The 18,715-nt window shown below is 41.7% G+C and overlaps 1 protein-coding gene across 2 annotated transcripts in view; it reads left to right on the forward strand.

Moving 5' to 3' along the window:
• Window positions 1–1,298: 1,298 nt before the first annotated feature.
• ARHGAP32 (Rho GTPase activating protein 32) overlaps window positions 1,299–18,715 on the forward strand; it is a 298,544-nt gene continuing 281,127 nt past the window's right edge. For both annotated transcript variants that reach the window (XM_060605213.3, XM_078432952.2), the window contains exon 1: window positions 1,299–1,404. The gene's annotated coding sequence lies outside the window, so the exon portion shown is untranslated. The remainder of the gene's footprint in view (window positions 1,405–18,715) is intronic.

Consider the following 18,715-nt stretch of genomic DNA (forward strand, 5'->3'; position numbering starts at 1 on the left):
TGGCATCTGTAGGTTTGAAGACCAAAAGTTAAATTATGTAGGTTAACCACCACCTCCCAGCAACATTTAGATACCACATGAATCAGGAGTGAAAAGTACATATATAAAAGAAACAACGAAAATAGAACGGTAGAATGTCAAGATCTATTCTGTTACACAGATGGTTATTGCAGGTGGAAGGAAGTACTGCTCATCTCTGGAGGCTGAACAAAAGGAATAGGGAAGAACCAAGGGCAGTGCCATCCACAGGCAGCGGGTTCCCTGTGAGCTGCTTCACTTGCTCCAAAATCGCTTTTCAGTCTAGCCGCGCACCTTCAGGTTTGCTACTCTTTCACCCTTGCTTGTCCTTCCTCTCCCCCTGCCATGTCGCTTCCAGTCTTCTGGTCCATAACTCTGAATGAAGAAACCAACTGAAGGAACTTTTAGGCCTCCGATTCCAAATAATAACCGATGCGAGTTGGTTTTGGACCAAAATGCGCAAGAGCTGGAGCCACGAGGATCTTCCTGACTAGTGGCAACGCCCCCTCTCCTCCCCCGAGCGGTGACAGTATTCAGGGGTCAGTTGGGAGTGGAGAGGAGCCACTGCCGTAGTCTCGCAGGATAGCTCTTCCTGGTGTTACTGCTGCTGCGGCAGGTTTTTTATTTTTGAACCGCAGCACAATGCAGAAGCCGAGGCATCACACTACGTCCGAATCCCTACGGCAGCAAGCATCTCAGCCCCCTTCCAGCTCCCCGCCGGCCCTCGCGCCCCCGGGGAAAGCGAGCCACGCGCCCCTCGCCGCCCCCCCGCAGTGCACGTGCGCTCCCGGGACAACAGCAGGCGAGGCCTGGGCGCGCCCCCGCCGCCCTCGGCCGCGCGCGCGCTCCGCCCGCCCTCCTCGCGCGTGCTCGTGCCCGCGGCCGCGGCGGCGCGCCTCTTCTCCCCGCTGCGGGCGTCGCGGGTGCAGGAGGAGGCGGAGCGGAGGAGGCGGAGGCTGGGCCGGCGGCGGGCTCCGGCTGGGCGCGCGCCGGCGAACGGGGCGGGGGCGGCTCGAAGGCGTCGGGGTGGGGGGCTCGGGCACCTCAGGACCGCGTCCCCGGGGCCGACTCCGCCGGGGGAGGGCGAGCGCGGTGCGTGTCGGAGGTGGGGACTCTGAGGCCGCGGCCCGGAGCCCGGCGTCCCCGCCCCCGAGCCTGACGGGGCGGCGAGGCGGGATGAGGCGCTGGCGCGGGGGGCGCCCGGCCGAGCCCCGGCGGCTGCCCTCGGCGGCTAGGCGCTAGGCTCCGTGGCGCGGGCGGTGCTCGGCGGCGGCGGCGGCGAGGAGGAGGAGGAGGGCGTCGGGCCCGGCGCCCGCGGAGGGCAGACACGGAGCGGCGAGCGGGGCGCAGCGACGCCGCGGCGGCGCGGCGGGGCCGCGGGGCTCGGTAAGGCGGGGGCCGCGGGAGGGCCGGGGGCTCGGGTGACGTGGGGAGGCGCCGCAGGGAAAGCTGCGGGGGCCTTGCTTGCCTTTTTAGAATAAATTCTTTTTAAAGTAAAGGTTCCGGATCGAATGTTCTTAGAAGACCATCTCGGGTTTCCCCCGGACCCCCCCCCTCCCCACGTCTCCCCCCCGCCCCCCCTGCCCGGACTCATTTCCCCAGCCTCCCGGGGTGGACCGCGCTTTGGGCCGACCGCCTCCCGCGCTCGAATCGCCAGTCCCCCACTCCCCCCCACCCCCCCCCCCCCCCACCCCGGCCTGGGCGGACCAGGGGTTCGGACGGATTTCTGGCCTGCTGCAGTGCTTCGCGGCTGAGGCTCAAGTCAAGCAGGAGCCGTGACTCCCAGGAATAGCTGAGTGGGGGCTCTGGGGACACGGGCGCTCCCAGAGGAGCCGCCGCTGGAGCGTTTCCCTCCGCTGCTGCCCACGGGCGACCTCACGGTGCCCGCCCCCCGGTGTGCGTGGGGCAGGCTGGGCGAGCCGTCTCTGCTCGCAGGGAGTCCCTTGGAGTTTTCCCTCTCATCTTTCTAATTGGCTGAAGTTGCCGCTACATATTGGACGAAACTGGTGACTTAGTGCCCTCCCCAGCCCCCGTCCCGAGCTCACCGTATTGGGCCTTTCTCATTTTGTTGACTTGAGTAAATATGGGAAAGGTTTTCGCAAATAGATCACAAGTATCGGTAGGGAGGGAAAGTCAAACCTGAAGTCGTAGCTTTAGTCTACTTCTGGACCCTTGATAACTTAACCTTCTGTTGCTGAATCTTAAAGAAGGTGGAGGGGAGAAGACTCACAGCAGGATGCTTGGGATGCAGTTTAGTAGTTATCTTTTAGGAAATAGAATTTGGATAATTATAATTTTGATCTCCATGCAGAATTGCAATCTGCTTTTAAAGTGCTTGGGGCAGTCCGTGATGCTACGTGGGTAGCTGGCAGCTGAGCCACATTGCATTGTTGTCAGCATCTCTTTTATTTTCCATTCTTTCAGAGTTTTATTTGGCACAGATTTAGACCTTTCAAGTCCGTCTGAATGGGAATAACTTCTGATACACTGGTTGCCTTTCTAAATGTTGTCCATATTCATATTTATATTGGAAGAAGAAAAAGCATATGGAACTGGAGGACAGTGGCTGTTAGAGTCCAGATAATATGCTAGTTTGATTCAGTAATAGGATTTGTTGTAATATGTTTGGGGAGTGATGGTTATAATTCTTTAGTATATTTTTCCTTATGGTGTAAATTGACATCTAACTCGGAGTCTAGTTATTTGCTCCTTGGACTTGAGAGTGAAGAAAATAGAAGCCTAACTGCTGCCACAACATGACCTCGGAGTTTTCAAGTATTCATTGGTATGAATTCTTTTCATTAGGGCTGTTCATGAAGATGAGACATTATGGTGTTGTAATGTCCATTTACAGGAATATCTGGTATCTCCTTCATTCCTAAAATTGGATATGTGGTGATTCTTTATAGAACAAGTCTCTAGAATGGGGTGAGTTTGGAACCGTGTCTTCTTCATACCATCGTCCCTATAAGCAGCCCATGGAATAAAGCAGCACTTTGGACAGAGACTTGTCCTGCCATAGCTGGCGTGGAGGCCCAGTTTACTGTATGGTCGTGCACATTGAGGTGGGCGATAAAGTGTAAGTGGGCCAGAGAGGAAATGTTAGTTGGAAGAACCTTCCCCGGTTATATAACTGTTTTGTTTTCGAGGGAGTGACTAGGAAGCAGCCAGGCAGGTTCAACTGTTGTTAGAGTCTTTGATGTTGGTTTGAATTCCAGTTGTTATGTTCCTTTTATTTTCTTTTCCCAACCCCCACATCATATTCCAGTCATCAGTTGGGTGAGACTTTAATGGCAATACATTCATCTCCACCTCCCATTCTCTTTCTCTTATTCTGTCTTTAGATGTCTTATTCAGCAGTGTTTCCCCTTTCCCAGCTGGCCTGGGTATATTGTCTGCACAGTATATATAGATTCACTGTTGACTGTAAATGCATTTAACAAATGTCAAGGAGTAGCACCTGTTTTCTTCGGAAGACTGTGGTGGCAGAGGAAAAATGGAACAAGATGAATGTTGTTCAATGTATTTTAAAGGTTGTATTATGTTGTATTTATAGATAATGGTTAATATTCTTGAGAATTTAGGATTTCACCTGTTAACATGAAACCTGATGTCCATGGAAGTAGTTAAGAGACAGCAGGCCTTGAAATCAGGTCATGGTTGCAATTCTGCCGCTTAGTAGCTGTGTGGCCTTGTTCCTTCTTTGGGAAAGTTATTTACATTTCCGAGCTTGTTTTCCTTAGGTATAAAACAGAGATGAGGGGGCTCGCATTGTCTTCCTTACAGAGTTGTTGTGAAGGATGAGATGAGAGAATGTGAAACTGCTTTGTAAAATATTTTATAGACGTAAGGTATTACTGTTATTACGTATAAATTTACTATTTAATTGTTTTCAGTATGTTAACATCAATTTTAGAAAATGTGCATGAGGAATGAGAATGTGTTAGATTTCTTCCACTTCCAAAATTTTGTGATTCTTTCTCATTCTTAGGAAATCCACACGTAGTACCTATAGTTTTGGATTCTTTGGAAATTTTGATTATTCTGGGACAGATGTCAAGCTTATTGAGACTTAAGCTTCTTTATTTTATTTTTTTAAATGTTTATTTTGAGAGAGAGAGAGACAGAGAGAGCGAGAGCAAGAGTGTGTGTGCACGGGACAGAGAGAGGGGGAATGAGGTAATTCCAAGCAGACTCCTTGCTGTCAGTGCAGAGCCTGATGTGGGGCTCGATCCCACAAACCGTGAGATCATGGCCTGAGCCGAAGTCAACAGTCAGATGCTTCACTGACTGAGCCACCCAGGTGCCTAAATTCTGAAAGAAGTTACAAGTTAGGATTTGTGAGAAGAGGGTTGAGTAAAAAAATATTTTATATTTGTCTGCCTCATTTATTATAGAAGTTGGCAGAATTCAGTCTGTAGGCCAAATGTGGCCCACAGTTTGTTTTTTGTATGGCCTATGAGCTAAGAATGATTTAAAAAATTTTAAATAATAGGAAAAAAAATCAAAAGACATTTCATAACGTGTACAAGTTATATGACATTCAAATATCAGTGTCCATAAATACAGTTTTATTGGAACACAGTCTTGCTCATTTGTTTATGTATTGTGTGTGGCTACATTGGCAGTGCAACAGCAGAGTTCTTGCAGCAGAGACAGTATGGCTGGCAAAGCCTAAAATATTTATTTTCTGGCCCTTTACTGAAAAAGTTTGCCAACCCCTGATTTAGGACTTGGAAATTTTTGCTTTACTTAGCATATGCCTTATTTCCTGTCATAACATTACAGGGGTTAAGACCCCTTGAAAGACTCTAATTTCTGCTTTGGAGCCATGTAGTCTTATGTTCGAATGCCAGCTGTGATACTTACAAACTTTGATCCAGGGCAGACTAATGTCTTGGTGCCTCAGTTACCTCCTTCATTCACAGTGACACTAGAATCTGTCTTAGAAGTTGTACTGTTGATTAGATGAAGTGGCACTTGTCAGTGCTTAACACAGTATAAGCATATAGTAAGCACTCAGTGAGTTAGCGATGATTATGATGGTGGTGGCTAAACACTATGCCTGAAATATCGTAGGCCACCTTTGCCCCTGTATTATAGAGTTGTTTTCCTGGGTGGTATGCTGCTCATTACAGAATTTTCTCCTTCACTGAAACCATTAGTTTAGTTCACAACTGATAATTGGAATAACTTGAGAAATTTCCCATATATTGTACTGTAGTTTTATTAATCACTTGCTTATTTAGATGATTAAGAATGGATGGAAAGAAAGTTCAGCTGTTTTTTGGAGATCCTGGTTTTTGACCATTCCCTGATACTGTTCTATGTTGCAAACTGAAGTTAAATACCACTTCTCATTTGGTACTGGTATTCTCTTTCTTTCTTTCTCTCTCTCTCTCTCTCTCTCTCTCTCTCTCTCTCTCTCTTGAGATATGTGAGAAAAACCTATCTTAATGAGGCCAGGGTGTTAGATAACTTTTCTTACATGTATACGACACTCTAAATTTTCCTTATGATTTGCATTAGCATCCCTATTAACATCCTGTTCAGAGTTGAAATAATAAAACTTAATATTTTATTCTGAAATTTTTTTAACTTTTATTTATTTTTGGGAGACAGAGAAAGACAGAACATGAGTGAGGGAGGGGCAGAGAGAGAGGGAGACACAGAGTCCCAAGCAGGCTCCAGGCTCTGAGCTGTCAGCACAGAGCCCGATGCAGGGCTCAAACCCACGAACTGCGAGAACGTGACCAGAGCCGAAGTCGGACACTCAACCGACTGAGTCACCCAGGTGCCCCTTAATATTTTTTTTCTAAAGGTAGACCTAGTTTATTGTCTAGAGGCTTTGCTATTAGGCTGTTTTTTGAAGTATTTGGTTTAAATTATCTTACAATTGAGAAATTGGATGTGCTTCTCAACTTCAAGTGCTGGTTTATTTAACATGAATACCAAATTAAGAGTGAGCAAATAAAGGTCATTGTTCTGACTGAGTTGAACAAAATAGAATTGGGGTCATTGTGGCTCTTGCATTCCTACAAATGTGCAGTTTCTGCCTTGAATGATGCTTAAGTGCAATGGGATGATCCAAGGGAGATAAGGGAGGACATTGATATTCCCACACTGTCCTTGGTAGGAAAGGGGGATGGAAGCAGAGGGGCTCTCCGATAAAACTGGAGAGCAGCAGTACCTGGAAAAGTGAAGTTCAGGCTTCTGTTTGTAGCACCTCAGTATTTCCTCTTGAGGTTAAAACAGAAAAAACAACCAGAGATTGACTATCTAGAGAGATGAAGTTTGAGAGCAAATATTCGCCAAGGTAGTAAAATATAAAGATCTGATAAAATAGATGCAGTTTCACAGTATTCCTGGACAAGGGGGCCTGGTATTGAAAGGAGGTAAAAGGAAGGTAAAAGGAAATGAGAAATAAATAAGGTGTTTGGTTTCATTTCCCATAACAAATATATGGACCAGAGTGTTCAGAGTAGAAGTAGAATTCTGGTTTTCAGAGAGATCTTATTATTTGACTTACAGTCATATATCCATTTAGTACCTTATTTTATACTGTGGATTATAAAGTACATTAGTATTGGAGGTTGTAGAGGTTGGAAAGCATCGAGAGGAAAAGCATGCATGACCCGTGCATTATGGAAGTGTTATGATATGTTTATGTTGTCTCTATCAGAAAAGAAAAGCACCTTTTCCTGGGTAAGAATTCTAAAGCAGGTATTCTGTTTCTTTGCCTTTAAATAGTAAAATCTTTATTATCTGGGGTTCAGCCTTGTAATCTTGGGCAAGGCTTGATCTTCACTGTTTTTATTACTGTGTGTGTAGGATGGAAATATTAAATCCTGTTCCTCTTTGGAGAGATGTGCGGTAAAAAGACATTCATTCATTCACTCACACATTCATTCATTTATTATTTCAGAGAGAGAAAGAGCGTGTGAGTGGGGGAGGGGGCAGAGGGAGAGAGGGCATGGAGCCTGATGTGGGGCTTGGTCCCATGGCCTTGAGATCACGATCTGAGCCAAAATCAAGAGTCAGACGCTCAACCAACTGAACCACCTGGGCGCCCCAAAAGACTTTAAGATGAGTAGCATTTTCAACAGTTTTGAAGAACGTATTATGTGAAGTTCACTATATTTCCCAGTGTATTAAACACAGACCAAAAAATGAAGTAACCTTTAACAAAGAAGGAGATTTCAACTCGAAGTCAGAGGACTTGGGTTCTTGTCTGGCTCTGCTATAAACAGTCTGTGACTCTGGACAAGTAATTCCTGTCTCTGAACCTTATTTTCCTTATTTCTGAAGTGAGGGGTCAGACTAGGGGTCTCTGATAGCCTTTCTTGTTTAAAAATTCCTTGATTCTCTAATTTTTTGAAAAAAATAGGACCCATTCTCTTGCACTTGCCCAGTTTGCATTGACCTACCCAAGTAAAACATGACAGTCCTTATTAGTTGCTTTATATTTGGTGGTCTTCCAGATTCAGTAGCAATGGTGGCTCCAGTAGGATGAGGGGAACCAAATCTCTTTTATCAATGAACTGAAAAGTATCCATTGAGTGCATACTATGTATTTTGCATCCTGCTAGATAAAGTGCAAAATAGATATTAAAAAAGGTGGCATTGAGTCTCTCAGGAAGTGTTCATTTCATTGGGAAGATAACTATTATGAAAAAGAATATTATAAAAGATTAGGCAGAAAGTGGGATGATCCTTGATGTGGCAATTTGAGGACTTGGGGATGTACTATTGGAGAGGATACTTTGTGGTCTTGAACATTTGTAAAATGAGTCTTGTAGACTCCCTCCCGCTCTAAAACTTGGTCGTCATCTCTTTGACAGAGAAGCAACTGTTTGACTCAGCCTGTCAGGAGACAACCCATGTGAATTGCTCATTCCAGGCCAGATTTTTACGCTCATTCTGTGTAATAGCTTCATTTACTAGACTCTGGGAAAGAATTACTTAAACTTCCTGGAAATGCATTCAAGGGACAACTTTTCTTCTGAAAAGTCAAGCATGTGAGAAGTGGCAAGACACAAGGGTCCCTGCTTCTGCGGCAATAAATTTGTGCCTTGGATCTCCTTCATTTCTGCCTTCTTAAGACCTTCGCTTCTGCACTTATTTTCTTCCCTAAATTATTCTCTCCTTACTGGATCATCTCTTTTTCTATGCTGGCATGCTTCATATTACTTGCAGTAGCAATGATTAATCATTCACCAAATGCCATTGTTTGTGGCTCCCTTTCAGTAACAGGACCCTCAAGTTTTATCTGGGCACATGACTGCCCAGCTAGACTACATTTCCTCTCTTATAGCTAGGTGTGGCCATCTGACTAGGTTTTGGCTAAATGGATGTGACCAGAAGTGATGTGTGTGATTTCTGGGTAATGGCCTTAGGAAGCTAGTTTCCTTCTACTTCCTCTTTCCCCCTTTTGCTGAGGACAGTGTGGTGCTGATGCATGTTACCATTACAGGTGAGAGCAACATTTAGTGGGAGAAGGATCAATAATACGAATCTTTGGATGATCTCGTGGAGCAGAGCCATCTACTAGCCTTGAACTACTCATTTATCTTCGGATGGTTAAGTGAGAGAGGAATAAAATTCTATCTTGTTTGAGCCACTAATACCTTAACTGAATACGTCATTTCTCTACATTACCCTCTCCTCCACCTTATGATTCATTTCAGCTGTCGCCCAATTTCTTTGATCGCTTTGCAGCAACAATTGTTTATATTGGCTGTGTCTACTTTCTCACCACTTATTCTCTTATTTTTCTTTTTAAGTGTATTTATTTATTTTGAGAGAGAGAGAATGCAAGTGGGGAAGGGGCAGAGAGAGAGAATCCCAAGCAGACTTTGCATCACCAGTGCAGAGCCCAATGCAGGGCTTGAACTCACTAACTGTGAGATCCTGACCAGAGCCGAAGTCAGATGCTTAATCAACTGAGCCACCTAGGCTGCCCATATTCTCTTCTTTGGCCTGATCCATTTGAGCACTCTACTGAAATTGTTTTTTTCCCCCAGTTTTATTGAGAAATAATTGACATCATTGTATTAGTTTAGGCTTAAACTAAATACAGCATGACGTTTTGGTTTATGTATGTTGTGAAATGATTACCACAATAGGTTCAGCTAACATTCATCTCATATAGACATAATAAAAAGAAAAGAAAAAAAAAGCTCTCTTTTAGGAACATCTTCCCGATATATCCCACAGCAGTGTCGGCTGTTGTTGTCCTGTTTGCGTGACATCCCTAGTACTTATTTATCTTATAACTAGAAGTTTGTACTTTTTACCACCTTCCTTCAATTTCTCCTTCCCCCCCATTCCCACCTCCAGCAACCAAAAATTTTCTCTTTCTATGAGTTTGGGGCTTTTAAATGTAATGTAATTTTTCAAATATTTTACATATAGCTGAGATCTTAGAGTATTTGTCTTTCTCTTACTTATTTCACATAGCATAATGCCCTTGAGGTCCATCCATGTTGTTGCCACTGGTGAGTTTCCTTGTTGTTGTTGTTGTTGTTGTTGTTGTTGTTGTTGTTTTAAATGGCTGAATAATACTGCATCGTATACATATACCACAGCTTTTTTATCCATTCATCTATTGATAGACACTTAAGTTGTTTCCATGTCTTGGTTATTATAAATAATGCTGCAGTGAATGTGGGGGTACAGATATCTTTTGCAGCTAGTGTTTTTGTTACCTTTGGATCTGTTCCCAGAAGTGGAATTGCTGGATCATATGGTAGTGCTGTTTTAGTTTTTTTGAGGATCCCACACGGTTGTTCATAGTGGCTATCCCAGCTTGCAGTCCCACCAGCAGTGTACAAGGGCTCCCTTTTCTCCATATCCAGGCCAGCATTTGTAATCTCTTATCTATTTGATGGTGGCCGTTTGAATAGGTGTGAGGTAAGATTTCGTAGGTGTGGTTTTAATTTGCATTTCCTTAGTGACTACTGATGTTGAACATGTTCATGTACTTGTTGGCCTTTCATAGATCTTCTTTGGAGAAATGTCTGTTCATAGATCTTCTTTGGAGAAATGGGACTTTGCCCATTTTTTAACTGGGTCATTTATTTGCTTGCTTGCTATTGAGTTGTACAAGTTTTTTATGTTTTGGATATTACCCCTTATCATATATATGCTTTGTAAATATATTTTTTCATTTCTGTCTTTACTTTGATCGTTTCTTTTGCTGTGTAGAAGCTTTTTAGTTTTGTAGTCTTATTTGTTTATTTTTGATTTTGTTGCTTGTGCTTTAGATTACTATGGTGACTATAGCTTTACAGTATAGCTTGAAATTAGGAAGTGTGATACCTCCTTTTTTGTTCTTCTTTCGTAGGAGATTTCTTTGGCTCTTTGAGATCTTTTGTGGTTTCATATAAATTTCAGGGGTGTTTTGCCTGCTACTGTAAAACATGCTTTTAGAATCTTGATAAGGATTGCTTTGAATCTAAAAATGGCTTTTGGTAGTATTGATATTTTAACAGTATTCTTCCAGTCCATGGGCTACCTTTCCATTTATTTGTGTCTTTTGATTTCTTTCATCAGTGTCTTATAGTTTTCAGTGAGAGATCTTTCACCTTCTTAGTAAAATTTATGTGTAAGTATTTCATTGTTAAAAAAATTTTTTTTAAATGCGTATTTATTTTTGAGAGAGAGAGAGAGAGAGAGAGACAGAGCACAAGCAGGGGAGGGCCAGAGAGAGGGAGAGACACAGAATCCGAAGCAGGCTGTGGGCTCAGAGCTGTCAGCACAGAGCCCAATGTGGCACTTGAACTTGCAAACCATGAGATTATGACCTGAGCCTAAGTCAGACACTTAAACTGACTGAGCCACCCAGGTGCCCCAGTACTTTATTGTTTTGGTGTTATTATAAGTGGAATTGATTTATTTCTTTTTCAGAAATTTTGTTGTTAGTGTATAGAAAAGCTACTGATTTTTGTCTAATGATTTTGTATCCTGCAACTTTACTGAATTAGTTGATTAGATCTAACGGGTTTTGATTAAGTCTAGAGATAACTTCTTCCTTTCCAATTCTGATACCTTGTTTTCTTTTTCTTGCCTGATAGCTCTAGCCAGGACTTCCAGTATGATGTTAGCTGTGGCTGTGTCATGTATGGCCTTTATTATGTTGAGATATGTTCCTTCTTTTGTAGAACAGAGGAATTTACCTCTCTTTTTGTGAGGAGGCACATGACAAGAGTAAGCAGACAGCAGGGACTTTTAAGACAGAAAGGTTATCTCAGGTTAAGCTTTCTTTCACTTTGCCTCATGTTTCTTACCAGTTGTCTCTGCATACTTTATAAGCTCCATGTTCATAGGATTATTGAATATTGCAGTTACATAGGCTTCTAGGGAAAATGTGGTCTTGGCCTTCTCCAAAATCAGAATTCCTTGGAAAATAATCATCTGCCCTCTACTTCTGTGTTTGTAGTGTCTGAAAACTCAGTTATATGACTGCCCAACTCTTTTTAAAAAGAGTTTTTCTTGTTTAAAAATTACTCATTATGTTAAAATGGAATGTACGTCCTTGCATTTTCAACACAACACAGATCTGCTTTATTTTTCACATGATAGCTCTTTAGCTGTCATGTGAAAAATGGCTGGTTCTTTTATCTTCCCACCAGCATTTTTTCTTTCCAGGCTAAATGTACTACTTTTCTTCAACTATTCCTCCTATGACAAGGGATTCAGATTCTCTTCCAGGCCCATCCCTAACATTTCTGGGACTCATGGCAAGAATCCAAAAGAAAGTCCATATGCCATATGTCTAAAAATTTACAAGTTACAAATCGAGCTTGCTGATAAAGATGTTCTGTTGCCTACCTTTATAAATAAAACTTCATAATGACCTAAAATCAGAGTCAAACAGGGAATTCTCAGACTCCTCTGTGTTTCACTGTATAACATACTGAAGTGTAAAGAACGAACTTCTAACCTGACCTCCTCTTTTCATCCCAGGTTCCTTGCATGAGGGACTTTGTACTTGCACATGTGTGGACTTACAGCCTATACATCACCACATACCTTTCACACAGCAACTTTTTTTCTTTAAAGTTTATTTATTTATTTATAGTAATCTCTACACCCAATGTGGGCTCACACTCAAGACCCCATGATCGAGAGTCACGTGCTCTCCCAACTGAGCCAGCCAGGCGCCCCACATAGCAACCTTTTGACCATCTCTTGGGCCTGGGGCTGTAAATACTAATAGTCGAATCATCTGCCCTTGGGAGGACCAACTTGGAGAAGAGGCCTGAGCAGACCACTAAACAGGAGATTCTGGGGTCCTGGGTAAGAGGAGGCTGGGGTGTGTCGACTTCAGTTGTGTATACTTTTAGGCCCTGAGTGTAACTGGCCTCATGGTCAAGGGTGTGGCCAGCAGGAGGCCAGTGCATGGCCCTCCAAGGATGCAGGCCTAGAACGGGGGTTCTGATTTCTTAGGTCCAAGGTAGTACTGTTCTGTCACAGTCCCACTTTGGTCTTTATTGTTTGCCACAGCTGGCTATTGTGGAAAGTGTTACATTCCCTCTTAACAGTGCTCCACATTAGACGTGTTGTTTTAATTAGATCTTCTTAACCAGTGTGCCAGACAGTGCTTTGGATCTGTTACAGGTGGGCCAGACAGACTGATTTCCTGAATCCTTACAGAGGATGATCAGTGACAGAGTGGTAAGGGCTTCTAGGCTGATCATTATTGGCCACTAGCAGCATGGCCCATTTGCCTCAGTAGTCTGTACTGGTACTATCGTTTTCTGTACGTGGCATAAGTGAAAAAGATTGGGAAACCCTGCTCTAGACTGATGGGTGGTAACTATGCAGGTCTCATAGTATAAAGTGTTTTGCATATAGCTTTAACATTTTTTATAACATTATTTGGTTTGCTTGACAATGTCGGAGGTGTCACAGTAGGTTTGTACCTTTCTTATTAAGGAGGCTGTAGATGTAGGTTACATGGCTTAATCTAGCCACATATTCTCAGTCAAGTAGGGCGTCGAAAATAGGACTCCATTCTTCTGACTCTTATTTTGGTATATTCTCTCTACTAACCCAAATTGGCTTTAATCTATTTTTTTTGGACAGCCTATCACTTCTGGTTCATTTAGGGCATGCAGGCAATTACATTCTTTTAGAGTTTTTCTATTCCAACTTCTGTTAGGTCGTCTGCCTTTGTTGATACTTTTTAACCTAAAGACTGTTTTACATTTAATCCCATGAAGAAGTAGTTTTTTTTGTTTGTTTGTTTTTTGTTTTTCCTTTGGCTATTTAATTGATCACATGATTTTGAACCTTGATTCTCTGTATTCATTTTGATAGCTCTTGTCCCTAATTAGTGTCATTTATGGCTGACTCTTGGACCACATGGGTTTGAACTGTGCAGGTCCACTTATGTGCAGATTTAAAAAATAAATACAGTGCAATACTGTGAACATATTTTTCTTAGGATTTTCTTAATAACATTTTTTTCAAGTTTATTAGAAGAATACACCATATAATACATATAACACACGAAATGTATATTAATTGACTCTGTGTTATTGGTAAGACTTCTGGTCAGTAGTAGGCCATTAGCAGTTAAGTTTTTGGGGAGTCAAAAGTTGTATCTAATCAAAAGGTAAGGCACCCTTAACTCCTGCATTGTTCAAGGGTCAGCTGCAGTTACTACAGTGATGTTTGTTCAGAAGGGTTGCCATGAGATGTTTATAAAAGGTTAGATTACATTAAGGCAGGAAAATGTACAGTGCATCTTAGAAATATTTCATTAAGCAGTTATGATAAAAAAAAGTGCTAGCACTTAAAACTAAATTTATTACTCTTTTTATTTAGTACCTATTTTGTATTGATCTTTACAAAAGTTATTTTAATCTTAAAAAAACATGGCCCTTTGCTCAGGTTACCCAATGAAATGGTGGATTGATTCAGAATTCAAGTCTAGGTGTGCTTGACCTCAAAGTTTTCTTCAGTGCTACTCTATGTGTATCGGGAAATGACTTCTAAACATTTAATTTGGGCTGGGAAAGGGATGTTTCCCAGATTTATACTCTTTGTTTTTTTAAAGATTTTATTTTTATTTTTTTAAAGATTTTGTTTTGAATATTAGAGGTTTACTTAAAGTGGTAGATTCTTAGAGACCACAAGTTGGTAGAGGGAGAGAGAGGATCTTAAGGAGGCTCCATGCCCAGTGCAGAGCCTGATGTGGGGCTTGATCCCATGATGGTGAGATCATGACCTGCACTGAAATCAGGAGTCAGATGCTTAACTGACTGGGTCACCCAGGTGCCCCTAAAGATTTTATTTTATTAAAAAAAATTTTTTTTTAACATTTATTCATTTTTTTGAGAGAGAGTGAGTGGGGGAGGGGCGCACACCTACACAATCCAAAGCAGGCTCCAGCCTCTGAGCTGTCAGCACAGAGCCCAATGTGAGTCTCGAACTCACGAACCATGAGATCGTGACCTGAGCCAAAGTTGGCTGCTTAACCGACTGAGCCACCCAGGCACCCCTAAAGATTTTATTTTTTAAGTGATCTCTCCACCCAATGTGGGGCTCAGACTTACAACCCCGAGATCAAGAATTATATGCTCCATGGGCCGAGCTAGTCAGGTGCCCCCCAGATTTATGTTTTTATATTTAGAATAACTAATTCTCTAATGTTACTCATGCACATATTCTCTCCTCCCCCTAAGAATTATCTGGTCTAAATGTCAATAGTGCTGAGGTTAAGAAACCGTGCTCTAAGTGTTTTAAGTAGTCCAGGTTTTACTTTGAATATGTAGGTGCTTTTGTATTCAGCTGACTATTATGATGATAGGTATTAGGATGTATGAGTGATATGAAGCTCCTTCTGCCTCCACAGTCCATATTCTTTTTCTCTTTTAAAATGTTTACTTTTGAGAGAGAGAGAGAGCACAAGCAAGGGAAGGGCAGAGAGAGAGGAGGACAGAAGATCCTAAGCGGGCTCTGTGCTGACAACAGTGAGCCCAATGTGGGGGTTGAACCCCCAATCCTGAGATCATGACCTGAGCCAAAGTTGGATGTTCAACCAACTGAGCCACCCAGACACCCTCACAGCCCATTTTCTTAATCTGTCTGCCTCCCTACTTGGAAGCAGGTGGTCAGTGAGAGGAGAGCATGATGTTTATCCATTTCAATTCTAGAAAATCTGAGATTTAATCTAAAAGAGTTTTCTGAGTGGTGAAGGTTAGATTTTTTTTTTTTTTAATGTTTTAATGCTTATTTCTGTTAGAACTTTTGATGGGGGAAGAAACAAGTTTGTGAAGAAGCATGAGCAACTAAGCTGACTTTTGTGTACTAACTCACTAGCCAGGATAATTTTTGAGGAGTTGTACTTGTGGCTTAACGCACACATTTGAAGGAATGGTTGCTTGGCATTCTGATATAAGTATTGTCTTTTTGCTGGGTTTTGAGTTTCAAGATATGACCAGAATGTCACCATAGCACTTTTCCCAGTTTCTTCGCAGTAACTTTCCCAGACTTGAGTTTGTGTTCCTTTGATCTAGATTGCTGATCCCACCTCCTTACACTTGAATTTCATTGTATACCTCTCACCAACCAGGAATAAGAGGTTCCCTGTGCCTACTGGACTTACTACTCTTGCTTGTTTTTCAAGGAGCTCTTCTTTATAATCCTCAGTTCAGGATTTGGTTTCACTCAGTGGTAAATATCTGTCTTATGTTATCAACTGCCAACATTATTTAAGTATTATTGGCATGCCAGGAACTATTCCTAAGCCCCTTGCATGTATTATTGGTTTAATCATCACAGTTGCCTCATGAAGTAGTTACTCATACTAATTTTTTTATTGTAAAATTTACATAACAAAATTTGCCATCCTAACCATTTTTAGATGCTCAGTTCAGTAGTGTTAAGTATATTTGCATTGTTGTGAAACATCTCCAAAACTTTTACCTCTTTCAAAACTAATTCTCTGTGCCCATTAGACCACAACTCATTTCTCCCTCCTCACAGCCCCTGGTAAACCCCCATTTTACTTTCTGTCTCTATGAATAATGACTACGTTAGTTGCCTCATATAAGTGAAATCATACAGTGTTTTCTTTTCATGGCAGACTTGTTTCCCTTAGCATAACGTCCGTAAGTTTCATCCATACTGTAGCATGTGACAAGATTTCCTTCCTTTTATAGGCTGAGTAATACCACGCTGTATGTATCTACCGCATTTTGTTTGTGCACTTGTTCATCGACGGACACTTGGGTTGCTTCCGCCTCCTGGTTATTGTGAACACCGCTGCTGTGAGCAGGAGTGTGCAGACATCTCTGAGATTCTGCTTTCAGCCCTTGAGATATGTACCAAGAAGTAGAATTGCTGGTTCCTATGGTAATTCGGTTTTTAATTTTTTGAGGAACTGCCATACCTTTTCTACAGCAGCTGTACCACTTCACGTTCCTACCGGCAGTACCCAGCATGGCAGTTTTTTTTCCACATCCTCATCGGCACTTGTTAGTTTCTATTATTTTTATTTTTTTGCTAGTAGCCATCCTAATGGATATGAAGTGGTATCTCATTGTGGTTTTGATTCGCATTTGCCTAATGATAGTGATACTGAGTATTTTTTCATATGCTTGTTGCCCATTTGTGTATCAGTTTTTGGAGAGCTGTCGATTCAGGTTCTTGGCCCGTTTTTTATTCGGGTTTATGTTGTTGTTGAGTCGTTGGAGTTTTTAAAATACATTCTGGGTATCAGTCTCTTACCAGATACATGATTTCAGATATGTTCTACCATTCTGTGGGTTGCCTTTTCACTTTGTTAATAGTGTCTTTTGATGCACAGAAAGTTTTTAATTTTGATGAAGTCTAGCTTATCGATTTTGTGTTTTGTTGCCTTGTCCTTTTGGTGTCATATCTAAGAAGTCACCAACAATTAAGTGTTACGATGTTTTTTCCTTATGTGCTCTTCTAGAGTTTTATAATTTTAGCTCTTTTCTGTGGATCTTTGATCCTGTTTGAGTTAATTTTTCTGTATAGTATAAGGGTCCAAGATTTCATTTTTTTTTTTTTTGCATATGGACATCCAGTTTTCCCAATACCACGTAGAAAAGACTGCCCTTTCCGCATTGAATGGTCTTGGCACCGTTGTTGAAAATCATTTGACCAAATATGTGGGTATTTATACTATTTTTGTAGATGAGGTGATTGACATAGACGTGTGACTGATACAGTATTAACACTTTTTTTTAAAGAATTAACCCTGAAGTAATTTATATTTGGTACATTAAGATGAAAGAGGTTTTTAGGGTTGTGAGGTCTTTTTTATGTGGTAGGAGAATAAGTATCAGTAACTGTGCACCCCAGTTCTGATAGGTTGTCAACTCTATGCACTAAGCCAGTGATTTTGAAACTCTTAGCAACAAAACTCCTATTTTCCTAAAGCAAAATCTTAGATGGACCTTCAGTGTTTCTACTGTTAATTAGTATTTTGTTAGTATATATTCATCTGAAAATGTATAATATTTACCCATTTTAGCTAGGGGATGATAACACAAGTTCATGCATTTGTGGTTTCCAGTGTGTTGAAAACATGTGTGTGTTATGGTTTTAAAAATTTGTGCCTGAGGGCCACCTGGGTGGCTCAGTTGGTTAAGCGTCTGACTTTGGCTCGGGGTCATGATCTTGCAGTTCGTGAGTTCAAGCCCCATGTCGGGTTCTGTGCTGACAGCTCAGAGCCTGGATCTCGCTTCAAATTCTGTGCCTCCCTCTCTGTCTGTTCCTCCCCCACTCACACTCTGTCTCATTGTCTCTCTCTCTCCAAAATAAATAAAGAATAAAAATTTTTTTTTTAAATTTGTGCCTGTTATAGTTTTAAAAATAGGTAATCATGTACTTACAGGAACACCTTGAAATCAGATGTTTGCAGAACGCCTAAAGCTCTGCTCAAGGCATCCCCTTCTGCCCTTTTTTAAATTAGATTTTAAAAATGTTTTTTCTTTTTTTAGAAAAAAAATATATTTGGAATATATATTTATGTTTACTTTTTTGGTATATTTCTTTTTAGTGTACAATAACTGCCTTTGTTGTTGACTCATTTGGGAAAACAAACAGGTTCCCACATGTATGTTCAGCTATTTATTCTCTCTTGGGATACATTCTGACCTGACATTTTAAAACCTTAACCAAAGTACATAAAACCATATGATTTTATTTTATTTTATTTTATTTTATTTTATTTTATTTTATTTTATTTTATATTTCTTTTCTCTTCTCTTCTCTTCTCTTCTCTTCTCTTCTCTTCTCTTCTCTTCTCTTCTCTCTTCTCTCTTCTCTTCTCTTCTCTTCTCTTCTCTTCTGGAGAGCGTGAGAGTGAGAGAGAGAGAGAATCTTAAGTAGGCTCTCTACGCTCAGCATGGAGCCTGATGTGGGGCTTGATCTTGTGACCCTGGGATCATGACCTGAGCTGAAATTAAGAATCGGATGCTCAACTCACTGAGCCACTCAGGTGCCCCTAAAACCGTATTTTGAAACAATTTTTTTTTTTTTTTTTTTTTTTAACAAATTTTATTTATTTTTGGGACAGAGAGAGACAGAGCATGAACGGGGGAGGGGCAGAGAGAGAGGGAGACACAGAATCGGAAACAGGCTCCAGGCTCCGAGCCATCAGCCCAGAGCCTGACGCGGGGCTCGAACTCACGGACCGCGAGATCGTGACCTGGCT

This window comes from Panthera onca, chromosome D1 (genome assembly GCF_046562875.1).
Source record: "Panthera onca isolate mPanOnc1 chromosome D1, mPanOnc1 haplotype 2, whole genome shotgun sequence".
Lineage (NCBI taxonomy): Eukaryota > Metazoa > Chordata > Mammalia > Carnivora > Felidae > Panthera > Panthera onca.